The 25,424-nt window shown below is 40.2% G+C and overlaps 1 protein-coding gene and 1 non-coding gene across 4 annotated transcripts in view; one reads left to right on the top strand and one right to left on the bottom strand.

Annotated features, from left to right (window-relative positions):
* ZMAT4 (zinc finger matrin-type 4) overlaps positions 1–25,424 on the bottom strand; it is a 369,144-nt gene that overhangs the window by 90,902 nt on the left and 252,818 nt on the right. The window lies entirely within an intron of this gene.
* TRNAG-UCC lies at positions 4,901–4,973 on the top strand. The gene has a single exon. It is a non-coding gene; the product is annotated as a tRNA-Gly (tRNA).

The following is a 25,424-nucleotide window of genomic DNA, read 5'->3' on the forward strand; positions in this document are numbered from 1 at the left end:
TCTGTGAATCTGAAAAACAGGACTAGTATTATTTTCCTTGCAGGGTAGGTGTGTGAGAATAAAAAAGTGAGCAAATGCATGAGAAAATACTAACAAATGCCTAGCATAATTTTAATATGGAAGAACAAACCTGACTCCATTTCAGATCTATTTCTTTTATTTTAAACTTTGTGCCCTGTGGCCTGTGCTGAGTCATGCTGGCTCTGTGCTTTTTGTAAAAGAAGGTGGCCTGTAGCCTGAAATATATAGGACAGTCCATTCTCGAGGCTCTGACCTTTAAAGATCTAACAGTCTTCCATTCAAGCAGAGATAACAGAGTTGCACAATAGAGAATAACATTTTGTGTTGTTGGAGGTTTACAGGAACATCGTGATCTGACCTATGGGGAGAGCGGCAAGAACAAAGGGTTCTGACGCCAAGAAGTTTACAACAACCAACCACATACCCTCCCCTTTTAGGGGATTCTAACTCAAGCAAGATGGTTCTTTGGGACATTAGTCTGCCATCTTCTCAGTTTGATGGCTTTCCAAATAAAGTCATTACTCCTTGTCCCAACATCTCCTGATTTATTGGCCTTTTGTGGTGAGTAGAACAAGTCTGGACTTAGTAACATTATTTCGGTGACTTTCATTTTTAGTAATATTCAAGTTACTCAGAAGGGGAGCCAAGAGGACAAAAAGACAGACAAGGCAGTTTTGCCTCAGCTTGGCTGGAGGAAGTGATCCCCACTAACTTGTAGACCCCAGATCCATCTTCTCCACAATGCTCAGGGTATATCATGGTACAAGGGGACCAGGGACTGCATCTAACATTCCAGCAGCAACCAGAAAACAACAGTGCTCTTGGTTGTGGGGAGTCTGTCTCATGGGCACATGAGATATGTTGAGTTCGAGAACCACAGGTAACCCAGACAGATCACATCAATCCTAAGATGAAACAAAGGAGCTTTCTTCCTCCAAGTTTCAGCCCTGCTGTAATAAACCACAGAAATAACGAAGCCTCTGCCTGTCCCATCCAAGTCAGTGCTGACACCAGTGGGAAAGACTTCTGTGATTGGAGGTCCTTTGTCCCCTCCATCCTGAAGACACCCAAGGTTTATGAAAAACACCAGTTTGCCAGGCTCTCGTCGTTGGCCCAGCATCAATACTTGGGGAAGTTCCTGGTATGCCCACCCTACTCACACCCTCTTTGCCTGTCTGTGCCCCCAGCACCCTGTGTTTTATCTGTGGGTACATCACAAGGACCTGGGTATGGATCTGCTACAGATTGAGTCATGCCCCTCACCCCGACCACCATAACTCTATCGAGTGTGACCTATATCTGGAGTTGGTTTTTTTAGGAGGTAATTAGGATTAAATGAGTTCATAAAAGTGGGGTCCTAATCTGATAGAATTAGTGGTCTCATAAGAGGGAGAGAGAGAAATCTCTTTCTTTCCAAATGTATGTACAGGAGAAAGGTGTGTCAAGTGAAAAATAAGAGCACAACTAAAAGTTGAGAATTATATTCTAACCCAACAAGCTTCCTGAGGACTTAAACATGGGAGACAACCTCTCAGCTTGCTCTGAGGGTTGCTCCAAGGGGTAAAGGAGGAGTCAGGATATGTAGGGTGTTTTGAAAAAAAAAAAAACAATCCAGGTACTCAGAATGTCAAAAATTACTGTTAATTAAAGAAAACCAAACATCTAAAGTTCATGATTTTACCACTTTCCTCTGTATGAGAAAATGTGAATTTTTGCTCAAGTATCTGGTTTCTCTCTATCCTGAATCCCCCCAGGGTGCACAGGCAGGGAGTGGAGGGGGAGGAGTTTCATGGTTTCGATGGCTGATTACTTGAGGGCAGCAGCATCCTCTGATATGGCAGGGGGCACTTTTTGTCCACAAAGAGGTGAGGTGGCAGCAAGATGACCATCCACAGACCAGCAAAGAGCTCCCACCACAAGGCGACAATGCTGGCACCCAATCTTGGACTTCCAGCCTCCAGGACTATGAGAAGATGAATGTCTGCTATTTAAGTCTCCCAGACTCTGGCATTTTGTGATGGCAGCCCGAGCTCGCTGAGATGGTGTCCACCCTCATTACCAAGTTATGAGCTCCTTGAAGGTAGAGACCTTGACTTGCTCGCCTTGTTGCCACAGCCTCAAGTGCCCAGCACATCTTTAATTCCTAAGACATGTTTGTTGTAAGGAACCCACCCATCAGAGCAGGAGATGTAAGAGATGCTGGTTGGGAAGATTCTGCTAGAGAAGGGAATGGTAACCCACTCCAGGATTCTCGCCTGGAGAATTCCATGGACAGAGGAGTCTGGAGGGCTACAGTCCATGGGGTCGCAAAGAGTCAGACATGACTGAAGCGACTTAGCATGCACGCACACAAGGCTGGAATACTTATCAGACATTGGGTGCAGATATAGAACAGGCAGCCGGACACATAAGTCTAGAACTCAAAGAAGAGGTCAGAACTAGATCAGTACATCTGTTGGTCATCAGCATACATACAGTACTTGAAGTCAGGAAATTAGGTAGATGCATTGGGGGGAATAAATAGTTAGAAAAAAGTAGGTGATAAGAATAAAGGAAAAGATGCTCAACATCACTCATTATCAGAGAAATGCAAATCAAAACCACAATGAGGTACCATTACACGCCAGTCAGGATGGCTGCTATCCAAAAGTCTACAAGCAATAAATGCTGGAGAGGGTGTGGAGAAAAGGGAACCCTCTTACACTGTTGGTGGGAATGCAAACTAGTACAGCCACTATGGAGAACAGTGTGGAGATTTCTTAAAAAACTGGAAATAGAACTGCCATATGACCCAGCAATACCACTTCTGGGCATACACACTGAGGAAACCAGATCTGAAAGAGACACGTGCACCCCAATGTTCATCACAGCACTGTTTATAATAGCCAGGACATGGAAGCAACCTAGATGCCCATCAGCAGATGAATGGATAAGGAAGCTGTGGTACATATACACCATGGAATATTACTCAGCCATTAAAAAGAATTCATTTGAATCAGTTCTAATGAGATGGATGAAACTGGAGCCCATTATACAGAGTGAAGTAAGCCAGAAAGATAAAGAACATTACAGCATACTAACACATATATATGGAATTTAGAAAGATGGTAACGACAACCCTATATGCAAAACAGAAAAAGAGACACAGCAGTACAGAACAGACTTTTGAACTCTGTGGGAGAAGGTGAGGGTGGGATGTTTCGAAAGAACAGCATGTATATTACAGATCACCAGCCCAGGTGGGATGCATGAGACAAATGCTCGGGCCTGGCGCACTGGGAAGACCCAGAGGAATCGGGTGGAGAGGGAGGTGGGAGGGGGGATCGGGATGGGGAATAAGTGTAAATCTATGGCTGATTCATATCAATGTATGACAAAACCCACTGGAAAAAAATAAATAAATAAATAAAGGAGGGAAAAAAAAAAAAGAATAAAGTGCAGGACTTCCCAAGTGGGGCAGGGGATAAGAATCTGCCCCCTGCCAATGCAGGGGGCACAGGTTTGAGCCCTAGTCTGGGAGGATTCCACCTGCTGCAGAGCAACTAAGCTCGAGGGCCACTTCTGAGCCCACACACCCTAGAGCCCGTGCTCCACAACAAGAGAAGCCACCACAACAAGAAGCCCGCACACCGCAACAAAGAGTGACCCCGCCCGCCACAGTCAGAGAAAGCCCGCACAAAGCGATGAAGACCCAGGGCAGCCGTAAACAAATAAATACTTTTAATTATATATACAAAGGATAAGGTACAGACAAATACTGTTTGAGATACCTAGAATACTCAGATTTATAGAGTCAGAAAGTACACGGGTAGTTTCCAGGGACTAGGGGTTGGGGGTGTGGGGAGGCGGGATGGAGAGTTAGTGTTTGATGGGAACTGTGTTTCAGTTTAGGAAGGTGAAAACTTTGGGAGGTGGATGATGGAGAGAGAGTTGCTCAACAACGGAAATGTACTCAGTGCCACTGAAATGTATGGTTTAATATGGTTAAAATAATATGTTTTAAATTATGTGACTTTGATCACAATTAAAAATATTAAAACTAAAATATTAAAATAATTAAAAAATTAGATACCATTTTACACACACACACACATAAAAGAAGAGGCCCTGGGACACTTCAATTTCTAGAATCACATATGCAAGAAGCAGCCAATCGGGAGCCTAAGAAGACACAAGAAGTGAGGAGGGAATCCAGGTAAGTTTGGCATTTCAGAAACCAAGAGGAAATCAACATGTTTCCTGTTGCATAAAATGAAGATTCTGACAAAATAGGAATTCATATAGCTGCTTTCTAGGGATAGGAGCAGCAGAAGAGACTTTTAGACCTCAAATGAGCAAACTGAAGGAAAAAAGTCCCCGAGGGTATGCAACTCCCCTGGGTAAAGGGCCAAGACGAGACTCCAAGACTAAACCAGCCTGCGGGCAGGCAGCCCTGCGATCTCGACCTGTGGCTCGCCAGGCTCCCCCTGCCCTGACACGAGCAGTGAGCACGCGCAGGGTATTTAGCGAACAGCAAAGCTGGTTACGATCTCTTCATGCCTGAGCGCTGCGCCAGCACACGGGCTGGGCGGACAGGCCAGACCTTTAAACCACCAGTGGAAATTAGGTTTCTGCGACTAAAGGAAGGAGCCCCCAGGTCTTTAAAATTAAAAAGAAGCAAAGCCATCAATTACTAACAGGAGAGATTGGGTAGACAGGCACCAGTTAGAATTCAATGGGAGAGGCAGAAGAAAACACAGAGAGAAACTTCCCTATCTAGCACAAAAGCAAAACAAATGTAGACGTTTCCATAATAAAATGGCTTATGTACTAACTAGTGTACAATACCTGTCCTCCTGGTGCACTAGAATCTCTATTTCAGAAATGAACTTTTGGGACTTCCCCGGTGGTCCAGTGGTTAAGACTCTGTGCTTCCAATGCAGAGGACATAGGTTCGATCCCTGGTTGGGGAACTAAGATTCCTCATGCTATGGGTGGGGTTTGACCAAAAAAAAAAAAAAGAAAAAGAAAAGAAAGCATTTATAACTGTATCCTCTGCAGGAGGGTTTGGAGTTTGGGTAAAGGTGAACAGAACCAGAACCAGGAGATATGGAATTATCCACTGGATGAATTAAATTTCCAAACCAAAATTCAGCACATCTGACCCTGTGACGCTCTTCCTGATAACTCCACTCTGAATTATGTTTTTGCCTCTGCAGTTTTTCTGAATAATTCTGCATATAAAATCACATTGTTCTTATCTACCTTTGTACCTAAGTGCCACTGAACCATTCCTGGTCTGGCAGACAGTCAGAAAGTGATTACTGAACCAACCAATAATCAAACAATGAATGGATCAGGATATCTGACATTTGGTTTGTCCTTGAAAATCTGAGATGAGTACTTCCCTTAAGAATATTGCTGCAGAATATTCTATCAGAAAGGCTGAGATTTTCAAGGGCATTAAGCATACTGAAAATGTATCACTGCATTATGTAACTAGAACATTTGAGGTGTATCTGCAGCAGAGTCAGGCATAAGAATCCAATGCATAGATAAACAAAAGAATATATATACAAACACATATATGCATATGCACATATATATATACATGCATATATACTCAAAAGTGTATATATACATACATATACTTGTCTTTATATATTTGTATGTCTATATATACACAGAAAGAGAGAAAAAATATTCTTTCACTGTCTTTATGGACCAGGAAGACATACACATGGCTAAAATTAATATTCAATAACATTATTAACAATATTATAATTCAACTTACTTGAATTGTAATTTTTCTACCATTTAAAATTTTTCTACTATGTATAAGCTGGGAATAGAATGAAAATATCTTATACTTTTGAGATTTCAATACCTTCTAGACTGATTTTCATATTTAAATTATTTCAACTTGCTTCTTCAACTTTAAATCTAATGAGAGCTGCATCTCTTTTCTTATACAGCAATAAGCACTCTCTGTGTTCAACAAATAGGTATGTTAATAGGGCTTTGTAACTGATCCAGCTCTACTTCTTAGGGAGTCCTTGGAGAGGAGATGGGAGGAGGTGAAGATTAGTCTACAGACAGAGAGGCAAGAGGCCAAGGGATTGCACACTGGAAGGTCTCACTTCTGTCTCTGAGGTGGAAGGGAAGCCACCGCTGAAAGTGAAGATGGTGGAGGCTAGAAGAGCTTTGCAATCAGTTGTTAGCTTTGAACTGTCCACAGGGAAAAGGAAAGTTACACAGAGATCACAGGAGGACTAAGCTCTGTGTCAAGAGCTGAGGAAGGACTGTGTTAATTTATCACGGCCAAGGTTTAGGTGATTTTTCCCATTGGCGTCTCAACATCCTGATCAGAGGAAAGGATGTGAAGATGTGTGAGTGAGTCCAGGTTACAGTCTGTCTGGGGGGATGTAACACACCAGATGGCCAGAGACCTGAGGGTACTAATAAGAGATGTACTGAAGACAGAGAAGCAGGTAGATGTCTAGGTGATAAAAGAAATGAAGACAGGAAAAAGTTGATAAGACTATAATACATGTGTCAAAGGACTAAAGGTCGTAACACTGGACATTAAGATTTTGGAAGGTGTATTATGAGCCAACTATTGTGTGAAGTGTTTCACATACGTTATTCCATTACATAACTATGAAGCCTGCACTATGACTGTCTCTATTATGAGCTCAAAGAGGTTGGGTAAGTTATCAAGGTCGTACTGCTAATAAATTATAGAACTAACAGGACTCAGCCCTCTTCTCTATTATATTAGGAGACCACATAACAAATAGTTACAGTGAGATTAAGAAATTGTTTTGAGTTCAGAAAGCTGTGATCTGGGAAAGAAATTTTGGATGAAAAGGAGAAACTGCTGGAGGACTGAAGTTCTAGAAGTTGGTAGCTGGCTGGCATAAGCATGGGAGGAACCTGATTACTAATTTTGAGCAGAGAGCTGGAAATTTGAAAATGTCTTTAATAAACTACAAAGATGTCAACAATGCTTCCGGGTTATTGGTAACTTAGAATGAAAATAAAGAGTAGCCATGAGTGGCTATGCCAACCTAAATCTATGCAATACACAATCACTACTACTGTGAATCTGAATACATAGCAGTAAACATCCAGCACACAGTGGAAATAAAGATCATATTACTATGGAAGATCACATAGACAAAATGCTTTCTTAAGAAAACCTTACTTTCGGTCTTTCCTTTCTATTTGAATTCTACTTCCTGGCCTAAATATAATAAACAACTTATTTTCAATTCCTACTTAATGATTCAATCCTCCGCGTGTAAAGTTTCACACAACCCATGCTGGTTCCTCCATCTGAAAGGTCCAACCATCAGTGGCATTCATGCAAACTCTCCCTTGTCTGGACCTAATTCCACACATTCTATGCAAAGTTTTTCTTTCTTTTCCAAACAGAAGTATAGCATGTCCACCGAATCTGCAAGTGGTTGAATCTGAGAAACACAGAACCGGCAGATGCCGAGGGCTGAGTGTACTATGCCATTTCATACAAGGAATTTGAGCAGCTGCAAATTTTGATATGAGGAGAGACTCAATCTTCCCCAGAAACTGAGGGACAACAGTCTACACTACCTATGTTCCAAAATCCCCAGCATGCTTACTTATACTTCAAATGCCTCTCCTGTCTTTCATATGGAGTGTGGAAATCGCTCAGTTGTGTCCAATTCTTTGTGATCCCATGGAATTCTCCAAGCCAGGATACTGGAGTAGACAGCCTTTCCCTTCTCCAGGGGATCTTCCCAACCCAGGGATCGAACCCAGGTTTCCAGCATTGCAGGCGGATTCTTTACCAGCTGAGCCACAAGGGAAGCCCTTGTCTTTCATAGCTACAGCCATAATTATAAAACAACAGCTCACAATCATTGAGAACATATTCCCCGTCAGGCTTAGCATGGGTCCTTTTAAATAGATTTTCTCTAACCTTCACACATCTTCTATGTAGAGCACAATTGGTATCAGATCCATTTTATAGATGAAGAAACTGAGGTTCAGAGAGATTAAGTTACATGTTCAAGGTCGCACAATCAAACAGGAGGAAACCCAGTACTGAGACACAGTGATACCTATTATTAATCTTGTACCCAACCCCACGTTTTCCACACTTACATATTTATATTCTGTATATCTTGAGTGTTTCTTAACAAGTAAGGACAGGTCAAGATCTGAGTCCAAATCATCTTTGTGTTTCCTAGAGTGAGCATGACAGTGCTTTGCCCATAGGAGGCTCTGCAAAGATTCTGAATGAAGGGGAAAATTAATCAGCTTATAGTATTTAATAAAGAAAATTTTGTTCCTGGGCATACAAATAATTGTAGGAGAGGGTAAATTATCAGAAGAAAAATAATTTAAAAGTGAGGAAAAGTTGTTAATGTAGAAGAAAAACGGCTGCCTTGGAAATGAACCAAGATCATTCTGTCCTTCTTGAGGTTGCACCCAAGTATTGCATTTCTTTTGTTGACTCTGAAGCCTATCCCATTTCTTCTAAGGGATTCTTGCCCACAGTAGTAGACATAGTCTCCATCTGAATTAAATTTGCCTATTCCTATCCATTTTAGTTCACTGATTTCTAAAATGTCAGTGTTCACTCTTGCCATCTCCTGCTTGACCACATCCAACGTGCCTTGATTCATGGACTTAACATTCCAGGCTCCTATGCACTATTGCTGTTTACAGCATCAGACTTTACTGTCACAGCCAGATACGTCCACAAGTGAGCCTCGTTTACACTTTGGCCCAACCTCTTCATTCTTTCTGAAGATATTTCTCCACTCTTCCCCAGTAGCATATTGGATACCCGAATAGTCATTGGAAGGACTGATGCTGAAGCTGAAGCTCCAACCCTTTGGCCACCTGATATGAAGAGCCAACTCATTGGGAAAGACCCTGATGCTGGGAAAGATTGAGGGCAGGAGGAGAAGGGGACGACAGAGGGCGAGATGGTTGGACGGTATCGCTGACTCAGTGGACATGATTTTGAGCAAACTCTGGGAGATACTGACGAACAGGGACACCTGGTGTGCTGCAGTTCAAGAGGTCACAAAGAGCTGGACATGACTTAGTGACTGAACTACAACAACAGAAGAAAAGTGGACCTTCAGCCTATCAGGGACACTAAAGCGACCTGAGCCATCCCAGTGCTGCAGAAGCCTCACTAACTCCACTCACCATAAATATTCACACACGCTGTGTTAGTGAATGTGTGCATGTCTTCACAATGTTGTTTTCTGACCCATAAGAGTTTGATTTTCACTTTAAAATTTTTATTGTATTTTTCTTATCTCACTCCTTAATACCTAAGCAATGCACAGCCCATCAATGGAATGTATATATATATATTTTTCCAAAGCTAAGTAATGTCACAAAGGTCATCTATCAATGCAGTGATACATAATTTAAATCAAAGCTTTTATTTTTCTAAATTAAATGTTATAACCTAGACCAGTGGTGGTACTACACTGCCTGATAGCTAAGGAAGGAGAGGAAATACGCCTTATGGTATATTGTTTTTTAAAAAGATGCCTTGTGTATATGTAGGTGTGCAAGAGTTTATATGTCCACACATGCAAATTAAAAGCACACATGAGGCATGATCACTACATGTAATGCTGAACATTCGGACTTTAGTCTCAAGATTTTTTTGCACAGACATTATAGAACAGCACTGGACAGCATAAATATATTGTGAGCCACATGTGTAATTTAAATTTTCTAGAAGCCACAGTAAAAGAAAATAAAGCAAAACAGATGAAATTAATTCTAATAATATTAGTGTATTTTACTTAATATATCTGAAATACTATCGTTTCAACCTATAATCAATAGAAAAATATTAATAAGTGCTTATTATTTTTAAATGTCTAATAGCTGTCACATCAGATGGTACACAATGGAATGTTCCAGATGGAAAGACTCACAAGGATTACATACTTTAATGCCATTAATTTACATATTAGACACTAAAGACCGGAAAGGCTGAGTGGTTTGTTTCATTCCACGCATTTCTAACGTAAGAGACTTCGTTCCTCTCTATGGCCTGTTCCCTTATTGTTTCTTGTTTGAATGTAGGCAGAAGGAGGTAGGTTGGAAGAAGGTAAAATCATAGTCATTTAAACTTCCTGAAATAGAAATACTTTAATGGTACCAGGAAGTTCAAAACTCTCATTTCACAAATGAAAAAACTCAGAAAGAGGAATGGAGTCATATGTTAGGAGAGTTTCATGCTCCAAGCTTTGAGGTGAGAAATCTGAGGCTCTGATTGTGAAGCTGCTTCTTAGAAGGTCCCTGAGCCCCACGTGGAGTGGGCACCCCAACCCTGAGGTAATAGCCATTAGTTCTTCAGTTCAAGTTCAATCCTCCATATTCAAATGGGCAGACGGTCTCTTACAAGGACACTTGTCACTGGATTTAGGGCCCACCCTAAGTCAGATGGTGTCACCTGGATATCTTACCTTAACTACATCTGCAAGGAGCCTTCTTCCAAATAAAGTCACATCCTGAGGTTCTGGGCAGATGGATCTTTTGGGGGCAACTATTCAACCCATGATAGTAGATATTTCTCTTTCTTATTTCTTTGATAGGATTGTTTTTCCATTATCAATTGGTAATAAGCAGAAGAGAAAATAGCATGACTTGCCAAAAAATCTATGTAAATCCATGGCTGATTCATGTCAATGTATGGCAAAAACCACTACAATATTGTAAAGTAATTAGCCTCCAACTAATAAAAATAAATGGGGAAAAAAAAGCAGGAAAAAGAAAAAACTTTGACTAGGATGATCTCCTGCTGTGGGCAGGAGCAAAAGAAGAGGGATGAACAAACACCCCAGAGATGAACATTATCTAAAAGTTTTGTTTTTAAGTATCAGATAAGACCAGGAGTTCAATGCCATTGGACTCAATAAAGTTCCTTTCTTTTCAGCTCAGTAGCTAGAGGTGTGGGAATTTCCAGGTGGCTCTAGAGGTAAAGAACCTACCTGCCAATGCAGGAGACTTAAGATAGTTTGATCCCTGGGCGGGGAAGATCCCCTGGAGAACAGCATGACAACCCACTCCAGTATTCTTATCTGGAGAATCCCATGGTCAGAGGAGCCTGGAGGGCTATAGTCCATAAGGTTGCAAAGAGTCAGACATGACTGAAGAGACTTAGCAGACATGCACAGCTAAGGATGCGTGACAAAGATTCTGTTTGTCTGCCTGCGTGCTAAGTCGTTTCAGCCGTGTCCAACTCTTTGTGACCCTATGGACCGTAGCCTGCCAGGCTCCTCTGTCCATGGAATTCTCCAGGCAAGAATACTGGAGTGGGTTGTTGCGTCCTTTTCCAGAGGATCTTGCCGACCGAGGGATCGAATCCGCATCTCTTACGTCTCCTTCATTGGCAGGCGGGTTCTTTACCACTAGCGCTACCACAAGCAAAAAAGCATCTAAGCACAATGCAAATAAATTAGTGTTTACCCCAGGTTTGTTCCCTTTAATAGCTGGGGAAAAATATTTCCTATTTGTTGTCAGCTCTAAGAAATTAGGTCTCCCCTGGTGGCTCAGTGGTAAAGAATCCAGCTTCCAATGCAGGAGATGCAGGTTGGATCCCTGGGTGGGAAAGATCCCCTGGAGAAGGAAACGGCAACCCACTCCAGGATTTTTGCCTGGGAAATCCCACAGACAGTGGAGCCTGGTGGGCTACAGCCCGTGGGGTCCAAAAGAGTCAGACACGACATAGCGACTAAACGACTGAGAAATTATCTTTCACAGCACAGAAACACTCCTTATAGCACTAATCCTGGAGAAGGATGATTTCCACATCCTTAATTTCACCCAGAAATTCAAAAGTAAGCCAAGGCAGTAATGTTATGCATCAAGCTGCCATTCTACATGTACTGAAGATGATCCAGAAGCCCTAATTCTGTGCGTGGGGAGTTGGGCAGGAAATGTACATTGCTTGCAGGTAAAGGTTTTCTTTCTTGGGGCATCATTCAGCACGGTGATCTTAAGCTCAATTATTAATGCCTTCTCTGCATTCATAATACATCTGATCACTTTACAAAAAACTACTCAAGCATCAATAGTCTCCACAATTCACTTGTGTGTAAAAGCTGCTAAGGAAGGAGTCATCGACACAGAGAAAAGATATGGATGCAGGATTCCATCACCTACATCCCCTCATCACCTTGAAATCACTTGCTGCATTTTAACTTGTATAGATTTGTAGAGTTTCCTGGAGATAGATCTAGAGGCCAGTCATATGGCTCTATTCCTCCTCCCCATTTTGATGGTGGATGATCTTTTCAAAGGGAAGGGCAGCACTTTCCCTGGGGCTCATGTGTAAAGTGCTTGACTAATACAGCAAATGAGATTCTCCTCCATCTGATGAACAGATAGTGTGCCTACTAGGTCTGCTCTCCCAAACCAGGACAAAGCATTTGCATTTGTGTGATTTCTGAGAGATCCACTTAGCCAAGGCACCAAGAAAGAGAAGGTGGCTTAGAAAATGATTTGCAATAAATCTTGATCGTGACCTTTCTCCAAAGACCTGGACACAAGTGGTGAGAATGACTGGGGAAAATTTGCTCTCTGTAACTTCCTCTCTCAAAAGAACCCTCCCCACCAACACACACAGACACACTCAACACACATCAGTCAACACTCAGGCATACTTACGTTCCGAGACACCCCACCCCCTGGCCAAGCTATCAAAATCCCATTCTCTTGTAGTGAATGTACACTAAATATTCATTAAAGCTGATTCCTGGGAAGTTCCTGGTGGTCCAGTGGTTAGGACTCTGCACGTCCACTGCAGGGGACATGGGTTTGCTCCCTGGTGGAGGAGCTAAGACCCCACATGAGAAAGCACAGACAAAAAAAACCAAAAGTAATACAAATTTTTTAAATAATTATTAAAAAACTAAACGATTCCCACTGAAAGAGTGGCTACAACATTCCAGAAAGAGCCTCTGACTTTAATTTGAAAGTTTTGCGTATTCCCCTGGTTTTATCACTTAACTGAAAAGACAATGCCAAAGAATGTTGAAACTGCCTTACAGTTGTGTTCATTTCATATGGCAGCAAGGTTATGCCCGAAATTCTTCAAGCTAGTCTTCAACAGTACATGAACCAAGAACTTTCAGAAGCTGGGTTTCAAAGAAGTGGAGGAACCAGAGTTCAAATTGTCAATATTTGGTGGATCATGGAGAAAGCAAAGGTGTACCAGAGAAACATCTGCTTTATTGACTATGCTAAATCCTTTGACTATGTGGATCCCAACAAACTGTGGAAAATTCTTCAAGAGATGGGAATATCAGACCACCTTACCTGTCTTCCGAGAAACCAGGTCAAGAGGCAACAGTTAGAACCAGATGTGGGACAACAGACTAGTTTTAAATTGGGAGGAGTATGATAAGGCTGTATATAAGGCTCAATGGGAATGAATTTGAGCAAACTCCAGGAGATAGGGGAGGATAGAGAAGCCTGGTATGCTGTAGTCCACGGGGTTACAAAATCAGGCAAGGCTTAGTAAGTGAACAACAACAACAGATTCTGGGGCTCCTAAAAATTCCTCTGCATCTTCAGTGATCCCCTCATCAACTTTGATGTCATGGCCAGGAAGACATTTAATACTTTGGATAAGTAGTTAATAGACATGGCTTTTGTGCATGTGTTTGAAAAGCAATGTTTAAAAAGGGAAGCTTAAAGAGTGTGTGTGTGTGTGTGTGTGTGTGTGTGTGTGTGTGTATGTATATATGAGTGTATATATATATGTGTGTATGTGTGTGTGTGTGTACTTGGTCATGTATATGTGTGTGTGAGCTTGGTCACTTAGTCATGTCCAACTCTTTGCGACCCCATGGACTATATAGCCTGCCAGATTCCTCTGACAATGGGATTCTCCAGGCAAGAATACTGGAGTAGGTTGCCATTTCCTCCTCCAGGGTATCTTCCTGACCCAGGGATCAAACCTGCATCTCCTGCATTGCAGACAGATTCTTTACTGCTGAGCTGCTGGGGAAGCCTATATATATATATATATATAAAACCAAATCACTTTGCTATACATCTGAAACTAAAACAGTATTACAAATCAACTATACTTCCAGTTTCAAAAGTTAAGATGTTAAAAATAAAAATTAAAAAGGGACCTTAGGAGGTCAAACTATAATCTAGTCAAATTTGAGAGTTGGAAAGGCTGAGTTCTGACATACCTTGTAGGGGTCCCCATCACCACCTGCCAAAAAGAGTGTCAGTGACCTGGGCCCTTTTCTAAAGGTTCCGGACTTCTGAGCAACCTTCTTAGCCTCTGTCATAAGAGATGCCATGCAGAACTGTGAGAAAGTCCAGCAATGAAAATTGAGGACATTTCTAAAAGATCCTGTGACTATTCCATGGCACTTTTCAATATGTCATTGCCTTTTCATTTAATGGACATGAGAACATTTCCTAGTAGACATTTGAGGGTTACACATTTTGTATTACCTTTTCTTCTTAAGAAACAGGCCTGCACTCACAGAACTGATTGCAATTGAAAAATAGACTCTGCCAAGCAGTGACGATTGACGTATGGCACAGCAAAGCTTTCATTCTGGGAAAAACCAGCTTCTCTGACATAAAGTCAAACAGTTGCTTCAAGTCCTGCACATCCCCATTCTTATTTTTAAGCCAGTGCATAATTTATTCTGACAAAGAATCAAAATGGGCTCACAGTGTTTTGGGGGTTGTTTTTTGTTTGTTTGTTTTTTGGTGTTTCGAAGGTCAGCTTTAAATGCCTTCACGTTTCTTTGGCTGCCTCCTGTTAATCTTTCAGGAAAATAAACAACAACTTAGAAAGGATAATTTGCTATGCCTGCTAAAGCTTCTGAGGCTGTAAGCTATAAACATGGGGCGATCACAAGTGACATAGCCTAGGGGAGCTTGTAATTACATAGAGGCATTTTGAGTCCGACCAGAAACCACTGATGAAAGATCGATGGGTAGGGGAGAGTTTTTGTCTCAGACAATCAAGTCTCATTCTAACAGATATATCTGGGGCACTGAGGAAGCGTATATGAGGGATTAGGGTCCTAGGATCAATTTTAATTTCACTAAGTTCCAAAGATGCAATTGCCAAGTTGTTTGTTTGTTTTTTTGTTGTTGTCGTTTGTTGGCTTGTTTTTAATGAAAACCTTTTATCTTTAGAAAAAATAAAATTAAAAACAAACAAACAAACAAACACCTCCTTCCAGAGGGAGTCCTGGTCCCTTTTTCTGATCTGAAAGCTGGGCTAGGTATCCTGCAAAATAATTGCTTCTTTAGCCTTGGCTCAAGTGTGTAGTTCCTGAAAAAATAACCACCTTCAAAAGTTCCAAAGAGAGGAAGACAGCCTGAATCTCAAATATAAAAATATAATGAAATAGATTTAAAAAAAAATAAAAGCTCTATGATTCCCAGGAGAGCAGTCTTGACATGTCTCTTCTGTCTCGGAGAGACATTTCTCAGCCAAATTGCAGGTGCCGGAGACGGGGGTCAGAAGGAACACTACAGTCATACGACCAAAATAAAATAACATAAAATTATTTTCAGATTATTCTCAGAATGGTACCCATTTCAGAGAGACAAGAAAAGCCAGCTGTTCTCATGGGAATTGCTGAGCGCCAAATCAGAATTAATGGCAAGGGAGCTGACTCAGACTCGAAGAGGCTGACACCCCAGTAGATGTGTGATTCCTCCCTTTAAGTCAGAATCCACCAAGGTCTGGATAAAGGGACATAAACCGAGATGTCAACATGGAATTCCTTACGATTCTGCACCCCTTGTCTCCTCACAGAGAGAGAGAGAGAGAAATTAATGGGACTCAGAGAATTATTAAAATTAAACTTTAGAAGCAGAAATCCCTTCAAAGTCACATTAAAATAGTTATTAGCTGGGTCTTGTGCTCCAATAGAAGTGGTGTATATTGACGATTCAGGTCATGAAGAAGTCCTGGACAAATGTCTGGTTTGAAGAAGCCCTGAACCACTCACATGACTGTGGGATGGAGGCATCCTTGTTTTCCAGACTCAATCAGGACACTAAGTACCCATCCCCGGGAGTCAGGGGGTAGAGCAGGGTACACTAGATGCCGAGGATGCTGGAATTTGGGCGCCGTTGGGAAGACATTCCGGCTGCCACCAACAACAAACCTTCAATCTGCCTTTATACTCAGCTAGTGGGGGATGGACTCTTTCTTCGCAAAGTTAATGGGAGGGTCATAAAGCTCCTCTGATTAGGAGAAAATCAGATGCAGTCCCTTCTACAGTGTGAATAAGTGCTTATTAGATGGGAGGATACTTCTGTTATAAGGACCAAGAGATGATGGAGACTTAGAGGCCTGGGGACCAAGGAGAGAAGCACTGCAGGAGAGGCCCCATGAGGGCTCAAGTAGCATCCGAAGAAACCAGTGTGGGCATTAAAGTCAAACTTCACCCTCTTCTCAATTTTGCATTTTTCAGGCTGCACCTGGGTGTGAAAGGCCCCAGAACAAGCTTCTGGTGTTTTGGAGAATATGGGACATAAACAAGGTCAGCCACGAGCATACACACTGCTTGGATTTCTATTAAATAAGGGAAAACTGAGTAAACGTATAAGGCTGTATCTGGAGGACGTAAAAATCATAATGCATAGAAAACACGTTATAAACGTGAAGGGCAGTAGAAAAGCTTCCGAGTTCAGTCTGTCACATAGCTTTCACCTCTCTGATGCCGCAGTGAGAAGTCATTTCACAGCAATGAGAAATGACCCTCGGTCACGGGAAGCTCAGTCCACCCAACAGTGACAGTGTTGGTGGCGGCAGGGCACCCGCTCCTGCACCCAAACCCCCAGGCCTGTGACTGCTGTCTTCTTTGCCTTGGGGCTTGTGGGATCTTAGTTCCTTGGCCAGGGATTGAACCCAGGCCCTCAGCAACGAGAGTGCAGAGTCCTAACCAATGGACTGCCAGGGAAGTCTCTGACTGCTGCTTCTTAGCTGAGCAAAGCCCAGGGGCGGTGAAGGCTCAAGCCACAGACAAGGTCATGGAGAAATACTGGCTGGCCACCCTTTAAAGGATTCATGCCTTCAGCTTGACTACTCTTTACCTTATTTCTCATTCATGACTGTTCAGATATAAAAGTGAAAATTGGAGGTATGAAAATCGTACTTTGGTAAAATTTTCCACCAGGTTTTGAGTGAGCATGGAGATAGTTTGGGAGATAGGAAAGCCCGGCTGGGGCGAATGCACCCAGGCAGGCCCTGGCCCTCCAGCCGGACACAAGGAGCCCAGGTCTGCACGGGGATCCCCACCCTCGCAGGGGGACTCCCGGGCTCAGGCAGGGCTCAAGCCCAGGGAGCAGGTCTCAGTTTTAGAATCTCCACCATTCTCAGTCATGGGATTTTTGTAACAGCCTTCCACAGAGGTGGATCAGAAAGACAAAGCTCTGTTTCTCCGCAGCCAAGGAAAGGTTGAAGCGAAGTGTTAGTTGCTCTGTCCTGTCCGATTCTTTGCCACCCCAAGGACTGTAACCTGCCAGGCGCCTCTGTCCATGGAATCTTCCAGGCAAGGATACTAGGGTGGACAGGCATTCCCTTCTCCAGGGGATCTTCCTGACCCAGGGACTGAACTTACGTCTCCTGCATTGCAGGCAGATTCTTTACCACCTGAGCCCCCAGGATTTTCCTAAATAACTTTTTTATCGAAATAAAAAGCAGGAGAAGAGTGAGACAAGGGAAAAACACAAACACACAGATGAAGTCACACAAAAAATCACTATCTGAGTACCTACTTGCCTGGGTCTAACCTTCATAGCTTTGCGGGCAGGTGCTTGTCTCAAACAAAAGAACTTTATTATAAATAAATATATATGAAAAATACAGAGGTAACAATGTACAAATGTATATAAATCCATGGCTTATATTTGCATATATTTATAAATGTATATATATATATATATATATGTATACATGTAATATTGTATATACATCTGTATGCCTACATTATTACACAAGAGAAAAATGAAGAGAGACACTCAAGTGAGGGGAGAATTACAAAAAAAAGAAAAAGATAAAAATGACAAGCTACCACAAGCCACTCCCTTCCCCTGTTCTCTTTCTTTCCCTTATATTTATTTATATTTACATTTATTTTGCTCAGGTGACTTTCAAATCTTATTAGAGGAACAGGGAAAGTAAAAGCTCAGAAGTGTCTCCATACTTTACATATCTCAATAATATACACAGAAATGAAATGCTTGAAAGTATTGATAAATTTTAGTCTTTGTTTTTTTTAAATGATTTTGCAAATTTGAGGATCCTCCCTGACAATGAAAACTGATGTTGCCAAGGGCAGTGAACCCATTTCCTTCTTCTAAGACATCTTTTACTCTTTATTTTATTGAAATTAAAGCTTCTAAAGATATTTTGGCCTGAAGAATTAGGCATGACATAAAGTGTACCAAATTTAGCAAGTGAATATACAGGAAGCTCGATTAAAATTGAATTTTGGATAAATAATAAAAAATAATAATAAATAATAAATAATTAAATAATAAAATAATAAATAATTTTTGAGTATCAGTGTGTCCCAAATATTGGATACTCATTGCATACTAAAATTAAATATACTAAAAATTATTTGTTGTTTTTCTGTAATTCAAATTTATCTGATCTTCTATTTTATCTGGCAACCCAAGGGGCCATTAAAAAAGTCATACCCACACCATATAGCCTTCTGTCTTGTGGGTGAGCATTAAATACAAGAAATTAAAAAATTATTATCCTAGGAAGTCAAAGACAGTAGGAAAAAAATAACAATTTAGTCATCCTCATTAGCATGGCTGAGAGGCAGAACATATAAACAGTCAACGTGGCTTCCCGAAGAACCACACGCTTTAGTGTACTCAGCTTTCCTAATTTCCTCTCTTAGCCGAAAAGGTCATGCTTTTAGGACAAACATTTCCAGCTCACTCCATTCAGTACAAAGATAAAAGACTTCCTTCTAAACCTGATGCACAAGCATGCCCTTCCTTCAGGAGAAAAACCTGGCTATGCTACGGCGGTTTTAGCCTCTCTCCCCTAAAAGCTATCTGTGAAAGGAGGGCTATTAATATTCTCCCCATTTCCTTATCTAAGGAAGGAGGGTTGCAGGCGAGGCCTCTCCCCTATCAGATTTAGAGGAAGAGCATCAGTGTTTGGAAGGAGTAAAGATCAATATCCATCCTGGTGGGTCTGAGACCTCACATCCGGGCCGTATTTCATGAAAGCAAGATGACCGTCCTAGCTCCCCGAGGAAAGGTATTTGAAAGACACTGAAGTCTTCTCTGGGCCAAACTCTGCTGTGAGGGAGCAACATCACGCCTTATCTATCTGCTCTCCTGTTACAGAGCGGGAGTTTTGGAACCTGTTTGGAAATGCCTTAGAGAGCACTCTCTATTCTGAGCTGCGAGGAGGTGCAGGTGGAAACGTCTTGGCAGCTTTAGAATTCCTGTCCAGTTCTCCGTGGCTGGTTTCCCAGTCTGACCAAGCACTTGCCACATGCTACAACAGGACGAGGCTCAAGCAGCAGAAGTTGCACTCTGCCTTCTGTGTTCACTTGGAAATGATAAAAAGGGAGGCCAGGAACTCTGTCTTATGAGCAACAAAAGATGGGTTACATCACCTGTTCAGATACCTACAGAGTCTCTGCCTATACAAATCAGCATATACTTAACATTTGGAAAGCCATACTCCTTTGGAAGTATGTCTGGGCCCTTTACATCCATGAGACTAGCATGAGGGGGAATTCCCCAGGGGGCACTTACTGATTCATTAAACACATGCTTCTTCAGGGCATGTCAAGTGCCAGACATTGGGTTAAGCGCTAACTCTACAGCAATGAAACAATGCACAAAGTCTCACAGAGCACTCAGCCTGCAGGAAGAGACGTGCAAAGCGACGACAACCATTGCGATGAGTGTTGTGACGTGAAACCACAGTGTGGGGCCCTGTGGGGAGCTGAGGAAGGACCCCAGCTTGGAAGCATCCTTGTGAAAGCTTCCTAGAAGATGCTTATCTAAGGACAGTGCTAAAAACTCCATAGGAATCTACCCAGTGAAGTGTGTGTGTTGGTGTGTCTCTGCGTGTGGTGTGTGTGTGTGTGGTGGTAAAAACAAAGGAGGAAGTACAATGTCCCAGGAATGTAACTATGCAAAGACTCAGAAGAAACTAAAATTATTTCACTATGGATGAAGTGTAAAACGAGGTTGAGAGTTTTTAGAGGTAAAGTTGGAGAGGAAGATAGAAATCAGATCTCCAAATCCTTTCCAACAATATTAAGTTTAAACTTTCTCCTGGGGGCAATGCTGAGCTTACAAAGGTTTTTAACCAGGGTAATGGCATAATGAGATTTGTATTTTATAAAAACCTCTCTGGATGCCAAATGGGAAATAGATTAAAGAAAGAGACTGCTTAAGAGATTCTTCCAGTAGAGGAATGATGAGCTGAAAGGCATAGATGCAATTTAAAAACAAAAAAATACTTGAAGAGAAAGAATTTGACTATATAGGGGGAGTCCAGTAGTTAAGACTCCATATTTCCAGTTCAGGGAGGATGGGTTAGATCCCTGATCAGGGAAATAAGATCTCACATGCCTTGTAGCATGGCCAAAAGATAAAAATAAAATAACAGAAAATTAATTTGACCAGATAGAATAAAATGGAAAAAAACCTTTCAAAGTAAGCAAGAGATATAATGCCTAAATCATGGTTTCTAAGATAATTAGCAAAAAAGAGGGGGTGCAACCAGGATGTCTTCAAGAAATGGTTAATTCTAGGACTGAGGAAGGAAATTTACAAGATGATCCTCAAGTATCTCATGCTAAAAAATAAGGAAGTGTAAACAAAACAAAAAACAAGGAAAACCCCACAGTAACAAGAGTATATCAAAGAGACAGAGAAGGTTAACTGCAAGAATTCCCTGAGGTAAAACCAGAACAATTTAAGCAACAAACTAAATAGAGTAGAACGGGATTATAACCAAAAGTGTAAAGTAAATACATCTATGAGTTCAAACTGATATAAATAAATGATTGAATAAATGAAGAGGAGATTTAAAAAAAAAAAAAACACAACACTTCCCAGGCAGAAGACTTCTAAATAATATCTACATATCCAATTCATTCTCAAGGTAGTGGGGGATAACTCTCCACTCCTTAAGTGTGGGCTTCTTTCCAAAGACATGATCATGGGCTAGGTGTCAAGGTTAATATCAACAGGTAAAAGTCACACTGAGAGTATGTACACGCAATACTACTTTGCCACTGTGGTCTTTGCCTCAAAAACTCATATACCCCAGTCAAATCATCAAGACAGTACCAATTAAGGGGCATTCTCCAAAATATCTGACCAGTACCCTCAAAACTATCAAGATTATAAAAAAACAAACCAAGTCTGGGAAACTGTCACAGCTAAAAACACTGTGAGACATGGTTAGCTGCTATAATGGGGACTTTCCTGGTGGTCCAGTGGTTAAGAATCTGCCTTCCCATGCAGGGGACATGGGTTCAGTTCCCGGTTGGGGAACAAAAATCTCACAAGCCATGGAGCAACTAAGGCTGAGCACCACAACTACTAACCACATGCACCTAAGTGAGAGATCCTGCAGGCTGCAACAGAGATCATACTTGCTGCAACTAAGAACTGACACAGCCATAAATAAATAATTAAAATAATAATAACTACATCAGTATTCTAAAAGATAACAACTATAATTGACTTCTGGAATAGAAAAAGGAAATTAAGTAAAAATTAAAGAAGAATGATCAATTAGGGATTTCTATTAATAATAACTTATCAATATTATTTCATTACCTGTGACAAATGTGATACACAAACACAAGACATTAATAACAAAAACTAGGTGTGATACATACAAAAATTCTCTGTATTCGCATCACAGTTTTTCTGTAAATCTAAAACTATTGTAAAATTTTAAACTTTACTTAATATATACATAAACAGTGGTGATAGGAATGAAAACCATGAATTACTGAGATAAGAAAGAACCTAATTTTTTTTCAGCAAGAGTATTTGAAAAGACACCTAAGGTTTTAAGGGGAGCCAGGACATAATATATATTGTACTTAAGTTAGTTTGATAGATTAGAGAGAAGAATGTATAGAGCTGAAGGGAACACTTAGGTAATCTAAGTTCATTGTAGTAAGGACTTTTATTTGGGAAAATATCTATACAGAGAGAGAAAAAAATCGGTAGAAGAGAAACTACATTCAGTCAGACTCTGGGCTGAGGAAAAACATTCCTTTTAGCCCAATGGAAGGAGTGTGGAGGGCCTTAACACAGAGGTACTAGAGGAAATGCCCGAGTGAGATATGATTGGAACGCTTCCAGCGTGGCAGTAAGGTTTCCGGCCCTGGCTAGATTTTCACACGAGGGAGGCAAAGTGACCAAAGCAAAGGTAAGTGACAGCTCATGAGTAGCACAGTTACCACAGGAAACAAAATAAAGTCCTTGAACCCCCTTAAATCATCCATAAAGTATAGTGTATACAGTTGTATGTACATAGTCAGCTGGGGTAATATGCATACCGTATAGTGAGGTAACAGTAATAGAACAGGGTAACTGTGCTAAGATAATACACATCTCTTACTAATAGAATCCTAATATTCTCACAAGTCAGTTATTCTCACCTTGATAGATAATAAATATCTCCTTTGAAATAAATACACACAAAGAAGAGTTTCCATGGTAGGTTTAGTTGGGTCTTGAATTTTACTCATTCAGAAAATCTCTTCCTTTAAATTGAATGGATAATCATTTCATATTTAACTATAGTTATTCAAATGGTCAGATCTAAGGCTTCCATTTTCACTACTTATGGTCCCCCTATATTTTATTTCTCTCCTCCTTTCATGTTTCTTCTGACTTCTTTGAATTATTTTCGAATACTATTTTAATTTATCCATTATCTTTTTAGACAATGGATAAATTGTAGTTTTTTGGTGTTTTCTCTAAAGACTTTTGTACAGAAACTTTAAATTTTTATTCTATTTAGAATATTGCATCCCTTCCAAGAAAGTGTAAGAACCTTACATTTCCATTCTTTATATTTTTCGATTGTATTTAATCTACATATGGTATAGAGACAAAGAAGGATATTTTATGATGAAAATGTAGTCAATCTAACAATAAAATAAAACAATTTGTATGCCTAACAATAAACCTCAAATGTATATGAGGCAAAATTTGACAAAAATGAATGAGAAATGGCCAATTGGACTATAGTAATTAGAAGCTTCAATATCCAGATTTAAATATGGATAAAACAACTAGGTGAAAGATCAAACAACAAAATCAAAAACTTGAACAACACTATAAATAAGTGAGTTCCACAAAAGTTCAAGATAGTGATCAATATTTTAAAAGCATATTTCTAAATACTTGAAATAAATAATCCAAAAAAGAAATAAAGAAAACAGTAGCACTTACAATTGCATGAAAACAAATATAATATTAGGTATAAGCTTTACAAAATGTGTATAAGACTTGTACACTGAATACTACAAAATATTGTTGAAGGAAATTTTTTAAAGACCTCACTAAATACAACAAATCTTGAATTTGTGGATTGGAAGACTTAATACTATTTAAATGGAAATATTCCCCAAATTGGGTTACAGATTCAATACAAGCCTATCAAATCTTAGCTCTCTTTTAAGAGAAATTGACAAAATGATCCTAAATTTCATATGGAAATGGAAGGGAAACCAGAAAATAGACAAGATAGTCTTGAAAATGAACGAAGTTGAAGCGCTTACACATCTTGATTTCAAGATGTGACAATAATCAAGATTGTGTGATACTGGAATACAAATAGATCAACGGAATAAAATTAGTTGTCCAGAAATTATCCCGTACATTTGTAGTCAACTGATTTTCAGCAAGGATGCCAAGACAATCCAATAAGGGAATAATCCTTCCAACAACGTTCCTGGGACAAATGGATATGCACATGCAACAGGAGGATGCTGAAATACTATTACAAAGCATATATATACAAAAGCATATATTATACAAAAAATTAATTCAAAATGGATAAATGCTAAAACTATAAAACTCTTAGAAAATTGGGGGAAACTTTGTGACAGTTGGATGAGGGAAGAGTTCTTTAGATTGGAAACCAAAAAGAGGAAAGAGAAAATATACATACACATAAATTTAAAATGCAAAGTTAAAAGTGTTTGTGCTTCAAAGGACACTATTAAGAAATGGAAAAGATAACTGAGAGATGGGAGAAAAAAAACTGCAAAGCACATATCTGATAAAGAGTCTAGTATCCAGACTAAATAAAAGACTCTCACAATCCAAAAATGAAAAAACAGCTCAGAAACTAGGCAAAGATTATACACAAGTATTCCCCCAAAAGATATACCGATATACAACAAAAACATGAAAAAATACTCAATGTCAGTAGCAATAAGGAAAAAGTAAATCAAAACCACAAGGAAATACCACTTCACACCAACTGAAATAGTTAGAATCAGGAAGATAGATAATAATAAGTGTTGACAAGGAAGTGGAGAAGTTGAAGTACTCATTCATTGATGGTGGGAATGTAAAATGGTGCAGTCAGTTTTGAAAACAGGTCTTCGGTTTCTTAAAAAGTTATATGGAGAGTTACTGCATACCTGGCAATACCTCTCCTAGTTATATACCCAAGAGAACTGAAAACATGTTTGCATAGAAACTGTAATGTGAATGTTCAAAGTAGTATTATTTATGACAGTCAAATGTATAAACAGCCCAAATATCCATCAGTTGCTGAGTGGATAATCAAAAGGTAATCCATATGATAGAAGATGACTCAGCAATAAAAAGAATGATATACTGATACATGCTGCAATATAGATGGATTAAAAAAAGAAATTATGCTAAGTAAGAAAGCCAGACGCAGAAGTCACATATCATTGTACGATTCTATTTATGCAGAATGCTCAGAATAGGCAAGTTGACAGAGACAGAATATATATTAGTGGTTGTCAGGGACTGTGGAGAGAAGACAGTGGGAAATAATGCTCATGGTGCGGGGCTTTATGGGATGAAGAAATGTTCTGAAACTGTGTTCATGGCAGCACTTCACAAATGGACTAAAAATCACTGAATTGTATGCTTTAAAAAGGTGAATTTCATGGCATGTAAATTCTATCTCATATTTTTAAAAACTTGAATTTAAAAAGATCATATGTATTTTTTAAAAAAAACTAAAAGAAAAGAAAGTCTGTTATGCTAATATACATATTTATTATGCCTGGCAATTTTCATTCCATCTTGAAGATCTGATTTTCCATCTGGTATTTCTGTACAGCCTAAAGAACTTCTGTAGCACGTCGTGCAGTGAAGATCTGCTGGCAACAAACTCT

Source organism: Cervus canadensis, chromosome 31, assembly GCF_019320065.1.
Source record: "Cervus canadensis isolate Bull #8, Minnesota chromosome 31, ASM1932006v1, whole genome shotgun sequence".
NCBI classification, from domain to species: Eukaryota; Metazoa; Chordata; class Mammalia; order Artiodactyla; family Cervidae; genus Cervus; species Cervus canadensis.